We start from the raw sequence: 8,559 nt of genomic DNA on the forward strand, positions 1-8,559 counted from the left end.
CGGAGGGACTCTGGCGCCCCTCAGCCGCCCCTTAGCCGCCCCTCAGCCTCCCCTCAGCCGTCCCTCAGCCGCCCCTCAGCCGCCCCTAAGCCTCCCCTCAGCCGCCCCTCAGCCGCCCCTCAGCCGCCCCTAAGCCTCCCCTCAGCCGCCCCTCAGCCGCCCCTCAGCCGCCCCTCAGCTTCCCCGGGCGTGCCTGCCCCCCTCGGCAGGTCGCCTCTGTGCCACCCCTTCTCACAGATAACTAGCGATAGGACCAGAGGGAATGGCCTCGAGTTGTGTCAGGGGAGGTTCAAGTTGGAATTAGGAGATATTTCTGTCAGAAAGGGTGGTTAGGTACAGAGATGGGTTGCCCGGGGAGGTGGTGGTGTCACCGTCCCTGGGGGTGTTCAAGGAAAGGTTGGACGCGGTGCCTGGGGACGTGGTTTAGTGGGTGACGTTGGTGGCAGGGGGATGGTTGGACCAGATCGTCTCAGAGGTCTCTTCCAACCCTAATGCTTATAGGATTCTACTTGGGGGACTCAGTCAGGCCACAGTGAAGCTGATCTGGGGGTACAGGATGCTCAGCATGGTGTCCGTGGGACCCTGCACGCCATTTGTTATGGGGCACCAAGCTGGGTCTGCTTGGGTTTTGGTGGTGTCTGGTGTGTAGATGTAGGAGAAACGGAGGTGTCTCAGCAGGCATCAGAAGGCAACGCTTTTATCCTGAGCTCAGGTTACCACAGCAGTTTTCAGCCTCTGGTCCTCAGGCCCTGTGGGACTTCCAGAGGAGCTGTGGAGGAAAGCTAAGGAAAAAAAAAAAAAACCACCACACACACCTGTTCTTAGTAGGTTTAAATTCACCTTCACTGGAAAAATGTGTGTGTTAGCCTTTGGCAGATGCCCTCCTTAGGTTTTATTCTTTTGAGGTGGTCTTTATTGAGCTATTGTTTGGGCCGTGCCACTTAGTACTGCGTAAATTTTAAAAAAAAAAAAGTGTTTCTTACCTTTGGTCACAGTTTGTGGCAGTGCAGTGACAATGAGAGTGTGAGCGTGGGCAGGGTATGGATAAAGTTACACCATCCCGGTGTGGTTTATCTGTGGCTCTCATCCTTATCCAAACACGATGTCGTTAGCTCTTACAGGGTATGCATGCAATGCGATGCAGGGTGGAGCGGGAGGACACCGTGCGTGCTTTGACAGGTAAATTAAACAATGAGTTTGCCTCGCTGGGTGCTCCGAATGGAGCTTTCATTTGGGATTGCTATGATATTAGATGCCAATTTCATCTGTGGCTAGGTCAGTAAGGATGTATGTCGGAGCCTCAGCACCTCTTTTGGAAATGACTCCAAGTCATGATGTGCAAAAGGAAGGTCGAGAACTGGAACCGTGCGAGAAGCTTGGGTGGCAGAGGATTTAAAAAGATACTTCAGTCCTTCACTCTCGGACCAGCCCCTGAGCCTATGTCGGTTCAAGTCAGAGGTGAAAAATTCAGGCAAAACATGAAGAAGCTTGTTTGAAAACGTGATTACGCTTTCATACATCAGGAAAGGGGAAGGGCTTTTTGACACGTTGAAGGGAAACAATGAGCAGGGAGAAGGTGGGCTGCGTAGTGCTGAAAGCTCCAACTGTTGGCTTGTGTTTCATGTGACAGGAGGGAGAGCCCGGAGAGAAATGCAGAGGGCAGCGTGACGTGGTCATTCACAGCAACAGATTAGAAAATGATTTTCAACAGCAGCCATCTGGGTCAGCGCGAGTGCAGCAGGATTCTTCGTATGGTCAAAGAAAGTCACATGCAAACGACTGAAATATGAACTAACCGGAGCTGGAACAAGAATTTGAGTGGCGTAGCTGTTCCTTAAAGACGTTATCCTGAGAAAAGGTTCTTGGGAAAGATCCCAGTCTAGTTAGAAGCTGGAGGAGATGCCGGTGTCGTTCGCAGTGCTAGCAGAGGGAGACGTCAGGGCAGGAGAACAGACTGCAGAGGCGCAACGCTCTGTATTAACTGTGTAGCCGTGAGAGAGCCAGCAGATATTTAGGGGGACAGAAGGGCGGAGATCTGCAGGAGAAAGCTAGATCTTCACACCATCGACGTGGTAAGGGGAGATTTCCAGCAAGGAGCTCGATGTGCTGGGTTACAGGTGGCTGATGGACCGAGGGGAAGGAGGACGGCTCCGGCGAGGGGTGGCCAAGAGCAGAGCCAGCAGCCGAGTGCCGGGGTGGAAGATGTTTGGAAAGAGCCGAGGAAAAGCCGTCCAGATGACAGCAGTCGCGCTCAGCACATTTTGTTCTCGGCAGCCAGATGCCCGCGTCACTGCAATCGCCGGGGGTGTTAATTGGCACCCTGGTGGCTGCTGCTCGCAGCAAGACTGAAGGCCAAATCACCTTGTTGTGACCGCTGCACGCCGGTGGGAGCTGACACTTGTCCTCGGAGGTCGGCTTTCCAGGTCAGAGCCGAGGCAGAGCTTTGCCCTGCTCCCCGTATCTGTGTGGAGATGATTTCTAGGTTACCGTGTGCTGGCAGCGGAGCGCCCTCTGAGAGCTCGAGGTGAGCGGTGGCCTTTATTTCCCCTCTCTAACTAGTAAATAGATGGTGAACACGATAGTCACTACGTCTACTCGTGGAAAATACTTGTGAAAACCAAAAATACTCCATAAAGACTTTCCCAACACCGCTGTTAGACTTCAGGTTATATTTCAAAAGCGGGAGTAATAACCAAAGCTCTTTATTAGCTTGAAAACCTGCAGTAACCTTTTTCCTTTGTGTATCTTCGTTTCCAAGTGGAAATTACTGGGATTATACATGCAACTTTGCGAAACCGCCTGTAATCGACTGATGTTACTGGCTTGAAACAATCCATACATTAAAATTGTTAATTAGGATAAGAAGGGGTTCTTGTGCTGTAGGAGAGCTGCAAGTCGGGCTGGGGAGGAGAGAGAATAGACAGAATTGCTGCAGGGGAGAATCCTCCCTAGGCTTACACAGGCTTTTATGTTATTAATGCTTTTTTTTTTTTCTTTTTTCTCCTTTCTCGATAAAATCGGATGCAGAGAAAGGCTCAGTTGGACCTTTGTACTGCGTGGAACATGTTGTGAAAATGCCACCACTTACGCTTTTCTTAATAAACCCCACTCAAATTCAAAAGCTTCCCTCTTATGTTTCATTATAGGTTAAGTTTGGCGTTCTGTAGCATTCGCTTTTAAATCCCGAGTCAGGCTCTGCGGGAACTCTGCTGCCTTGCCTCTTATAGGGGGCTGCGTGTGGTTTGTCAGCAACAACTGAGGGACTGTGCTCTTTAGAGCAGCGTTTCTGTTCTTGGCCCATACCTTTGCTGAGCCCGGAGCTGCTCCCTTAGTCATGGCCAGACCCTCTTCAAATTAAGAATGTGTCGAGGCGGTTTTGGAAACCGAAAGCCATCTGGCTGAGGGGGGAATCCTCAATACCCAATTGTGCTTTAGGGGAAGTATTTACAAGCACAGGATTACGGGATTTGCGGGTGCACCCAGCTTTGGGTGACCTGCAGTCCCTTACTCTCACGGACGGGGCTGGAACCTGGAATCCCTCTTCAGGGTTACATCAAATCCCCGGTTGTCGGTGCTGTCAGCTCTAGGCGACTTCAGATTTAATCGGCGCGGCTTCGCAAACGCTCATTTGTGAAGCGGAGAGGTAATCCGAACGGAAGGGCACGGACGGTGAAATAAACGTGTTTTTCGTAGGCTTTTCCGGGAGGCAGGGCACTCAGAACTTGGCCGTTCGGCTTTCTCCGAGCTGCAGATCTCGGAGCATCAAAGGGATTCCTCTTCCTACAACCCGGCGCTGATGGTGAGGACGCCCGGAGGGACCTTTTACCGAGGGGCTCCGGGCTTTCCGTGGTTTTCAAACGCTCCCCGCGGGTGCTGGAGAGGCGTCCGACGGCGTGCGGGGACAAGCAGGGCAAGACGGGACGGTGGCTTTCCAGACGAGGCGCAGAACGAGAAAGAGAAGACAAAGGAAGAAAGAGAAGAAGACGAGGAAGGAAGAGAAACGAGAGGCCAGCTCCGCGTGGTGGGTTTTTCCGTGATATGCCTCACAGCGCTGATTTCTGAGGTGTCACTTCTGCAGACGAGCCCTGCTCTTTGGCCGTAGCTTTTGAAGCCCTACTGAAGCTGATAAGCAAACGAAGATTTTTTTGGCAACATTTGCAAAGACATTGCGCAGAGGATTAAGTACGAGGCTCATCTACAAAGGGGAGTGATAGCATCTTCAGTTTCTGATGACCTGAAATGAAGAGGAATGTTTCTCTGCTAGATATTTACGCAGGAATTACTCGGTTACAGCCGCGATAATGGGATGAAGTTCTGTGATCAGCTTCGATGGCCTGAAAGTGCCCTTTTTTTCTACCAAAGTTTCCACGATCTCATCCAGATCTGCCCATCGCTATTAGTTGGTAGAGAAGCGAGGAGCACGTGAAGGCAAAGCAACGACTGTTCTTCCTCGTGTTCATCTGGGAGTTAGCTGTGTCCTCACGGACGTACTCCCCAGCATGTCTTTTCTCTCCTTCCCTCCTCTGTTTTCTGCCCGTCCTGGCGTACCAGATGTTAGAGCTGGGCTCTCAGGCCGTTTCACGATGTCATTTTGCCATTCTCGGCATTAACCTCGTGTCTGCCTCCCCGAAAGCAGTGCTCGGGATGGCTGAGGGCTCCGAACCATTTCAAGAGACTCCTGGGCAGGAAAAAGAAGTTTCTGCTTCAATTTCTGTAGGGCATCAAAGTCCGTCTGTGTGGCCGAATTTTGCTTTTCAGCCAGATTTGCCTCTGTGCTTGTTTCATGGTGCCTGCCTCCTGCCCTGATATTCTGTGTCCGATCGCTCCCGACAAACTCTTCTCTGCCTCTTTTCCTATTTCGTTCTTGTTTTCTGCTCGTGAGACCTTCCCGAGTCCCCAGGTTCTGCCAGTTTCCTTGGAGTTGCTCTGGTTGAGCCCGAGGGCCCCAGACTTTTCCAACATCATTTCCAACATCGCGGGACTTTTAATTTTTCTGCCTGCCGAAGGAGCTTTGAAGCCACAGGGTGAGAAAAACCTTCATGTTCGTTTCTTTCAGGAGAGAGGCAGGGCTTCAGGGAGGTGTTGCCTTTTTAGAGCTGAGATCTCGCATGGTTTAAAAGGAGGGGCGAGCTCTTTGGAGCATTTGGGAAAGACTTTCAACTCAGCGTGGCTTCTGTATTTTTGAGACCAAAGCCGCGGGTAGCGGGCACCTGAGGAAATGCTAATGAGTAACCTGATTAAAAATACGCTGGTTGAAAGCCAGATCAACTCCACGGAGAAGAAAAGCGTAATTCTGGCTGGCTTTTGCTGTAAACATGAAAGCCGTTTGGCCCAAACCCTCTCCTTTTGTATCCAGTTACACGGCCAGCAACCAAACAGGTTTCCTACTGAGCGTACACACTGGGATTATGCCCGGGAGGCAGATGGTGGCTTGTAGCAAAGGAATAGCCGAAATAGCTCCGTGTTCCTCAGCTCACAGATTTCCTTCTGCGAGGCTGTCGCGCTCCAACCGTACCAAAGGAGCCCAACGGAAAAATAAAATAAAAAAGAAATAGGGGAGCAACAGAGCCCGTGATCGATTTCTGTGGGAAAATGGAGATTAAAGTTTCATTACGTGTAAGCGGCCCGACCCATTTCGTACCGTCATCTGCCACGGAGGATGCTTTCAGCTTTGCTGGAGATGCCGTGGGCTGGCTCGTGGAGCCCCAAAATGTTTCAGGATGCCCAGCGGCGAGGACCGCGCGAGGGATGTGCGAGTCCGCTCGCAACCTCCCCTCTCCAGAGAAAGCAGAAAATTGTGCCTTTCACCGGGCTGCTGGCTCTTGAGCTCCTTTTTCAGCTGGATTTGCAACGTTTTCCTGGCTGGAAGATGCACAGGGTGGCACCGTCCCCTGCCTGGGTATCCCCATAACCCGTGGTTATGGGTCTGGACCCGCTGAAAAATTCTGCCCGGTTTTCATGAGCGCAGCCCTTTTGTTTTTGCGTCCCGGCCGTGGGTTGATTTTGGTGCTTTTTTTTTTTTTTTATGAACAGCAGAGCCTTGATTTTTTTTTATTTTTTTTTTCCTGCAGGCCTATTTATATACAAATTAATATCCGCTGATGAAGCGTGCGGATTATTAAGGTTGATTATTCGTCGTGGGTGTGATTTCTGTCACCCGGGATTGCTTCCGTTCCGTGTTGGACAGCTAAAGGTTTTACAGAATATAAGACTTTGTGAGACGGTTGAATGCTTGCAAACGCAGATATTTCCATGACAAAAAAAAAAATCTCTTTTTTTTCCAGATTGATGTCCGAACACACACATTCCTTCAAGTGCTCGTGGAAAGGTGAATGAAGGAGGTGGGGGAGGCGATCGGGAGTGACCTGACGGCCAGAGATGGAGGAAGCAGCACAGCCCGGTGACCACGGGGGACTCCTCCAGCGGGGTGTGACGGTGCCCGTGCCCCCCGTGCCAGCTCGGGGCCACCGCGTCCCTGCCGAGCGGGCTGGCAGCGGGTGCGGGCGGCAGCAGGGACGCCTCCGCGGGGACACCGGGCCCCGCTGCTTACCTCTTTCTCGCCCGCCACAGGGTAGGAAAAGAAGCAGGTTTGTTGTCACCGTGCCCCCGGCGTCCTGGGGATGCGCGGTCTGGTCCTTCGTCTCGAAAAGAGCCGCGGTCCTGGCCCTTAACGTGACCCGATGCAGCGGGGTTGGGGGGCTTTAGCCCGAGTCCCTCGCATCGCATTGTGTTTTTATAGCTCTTCGAGATCACGCCATAAAAATTTTAGAGGAAAAGATGAGATACGCGGGGTCATGTTGTCCTTTGACTGCCCGTGTTATCATTTCCTCTGGGGAGCAGAGAAATTTTGAGGCCAGATACTGCTTTTTTTTTTTTTTTTCCCCCCCGTGACATTTCAGCCAACCTCCGCAACGATGTTGGCTCAAAAAAAAAGGCAGGGGGACGGGGAGCAGCTTTCAGATTTTGGCCAAAATCTGCCAGATTTCTTTCAAGCTGCTTCTCTGCGGCTCCGAGCCCATCTGCGGAAAGCTGACCCCGCTGTGCAGGCTGCGTTTAACCAAACCCCGTTTTTGTCCAAACGCCTCAGATGGAGTTTTAGCTCAGCCCCGGGTGTTTGCGCAGCGCTCATCCTATTTTAAGCACTCGATTACCGATGCTGCCACCACCTTCTGTGGAGAGTGAAGAGACTAATATATATATCCCACCAGCAGGGATGGTTTTCAGGTAGTCCAGTTTATCCCGAGCTTCGTTTTAGTCTGTTAAATAAGAGTCATAGATGATGATATACCGGTAGAGAATATAGGGAGAGCTATACATTTAATCACACACCGCTGATGAAAGCATGTTTTTTGGAGATTTCCTGGAGCCTGAGACGTTGATGCCAACTGAAATAAAAACATTTTTCTGCCTTCAGGTGGCCGAGCATCTGAAAAGAGCTTCCTGGAGGGATGGGGACCCTTGGGTGATCTCCTTGGGAAGGGAAGGGAAGGGAAGGGAAGGGAAGGGAAGGGAAGGGAAGGGAAGGGAAGGGAAGGGAAGGGAAGGGAAGGGAAGGGAAGGGAAGGGAAGGGAAGGGAAGGGAAGGGAAGGGAAGGGAAGGGAAGGGAAGGGAAGGGAAGGGATGGGAAGGGAAGGGAAGGGAAGGGAAGGGAAGGGAAATAATGCCTGGTGCTTGCCGCCGCAGCTGCTACTTTACACCTCGCTGGATTTAATCTCACGAATAAACAGTGTACTAATTGTTTCAGCTCTCGGGGCAGCGGGGTTGGCGAGGCAGCCGAGTCACGCCAGGAATTTCGGTTTATGTAATTCGCTCTCTGCTGGGGATTTCGGGCATGTGCCCGGCCGGCCGGGGCGCATCCAGCGCCGAGCATCCTCCCTGCACGCTGTGGGTCCCGGCCGCCCACGCTAAGAAGCCACCGCGATGCCTGGCACAGATAAAAACCACTAGCAAGGGTGGAGGAGAGCCTTTTTGTAGCAGAAGCTGGATGAAATCCTGAAAATATATTGAGAGCCCACCAGGTTTTCCAGCTGGAAGTGGGAAGCGGGCCTGCTGCTGTCCCTGCAGACACCGACCGGTCGCGGTCTTGTCTGCGGGTGCCAGCAGCCGGGGTGGCTTTTGTCCTGCTTTTAGCTTGGTTTGAAGGCTTAAAAGTACAGGTTTGAGCCAAGCGTGGTTCATTAATATGTTTAGGGGACCCGTGTTGAGTGGCTCATCTCTGCTGAGAGGAACTCAACGCTGTCGGCGAGAGGTGAGTGAGGATATTCGTGTCTGTATACAGGATCTTGAGCTAAATCCTGAGAATTACATGCTAATTTAATTGGAGAGACGTTGCTGGTGTTTGCATAACTGCTCGGTTTCTCCTAGCTGCAGGTGAGGATGATTTTTCCACAAGCACCAGAATCGCAGGAATTGGCTAAAACTCTATAGACAAATCACCCTATAAAGATATTCCGTTCAGGTAATATCTATCTATGATTTTTTTTTTTTCTTTTTCATTTTGAAATGTGCGTTCTCCCTTTTTTTTTTACTGAAATCTTGTTTTGCTTTATTAGGCTTTT

General features: G+C 51.4%; 1 long non-coding RNA gene across 3 annotated transcripts; it reads left to right on the forward strand.

The window, feature by feature from the left end:
- Positions 1-30: 30 nt before the first annotated feature.
- On the forward strand, positions 31-7,409 carry LOC308184689. 3 transcript variants are annotated; one of them, XR_013942817.1, is made up of 4 exons: positions 31-1,179; positions 1,276-1,458; positions 1,631-6,193; positions 6,285-7,409. It is a non-coding gene; the product is annotated as an uncharacterized lncRNA (long non-coding RNA). The 3 variants fall into 3 exon arrangements; XR_013942816.1 differs by having other exon boundaries at positions 1,276-6,193; XR_013942818.1 differs by lacking the exon at positions 1,276-1,458.
- Positions 7,410-8,559: the final 1,150 nt, after the last annotated feature.

The sequence above is a fragment of the Anser brachyrhynchus genome (assembly GCF_964034855.1).
Source record: "Anser brachyrhynchus genome assembly, chromosome: W".
In the NCBI taxonomy this organism is placed as follows: Eukaryota; Metazoa; Chordata; class Aves; order Anseriformes; family Anatidae; genus Anser; species Anser brachyrhynchus.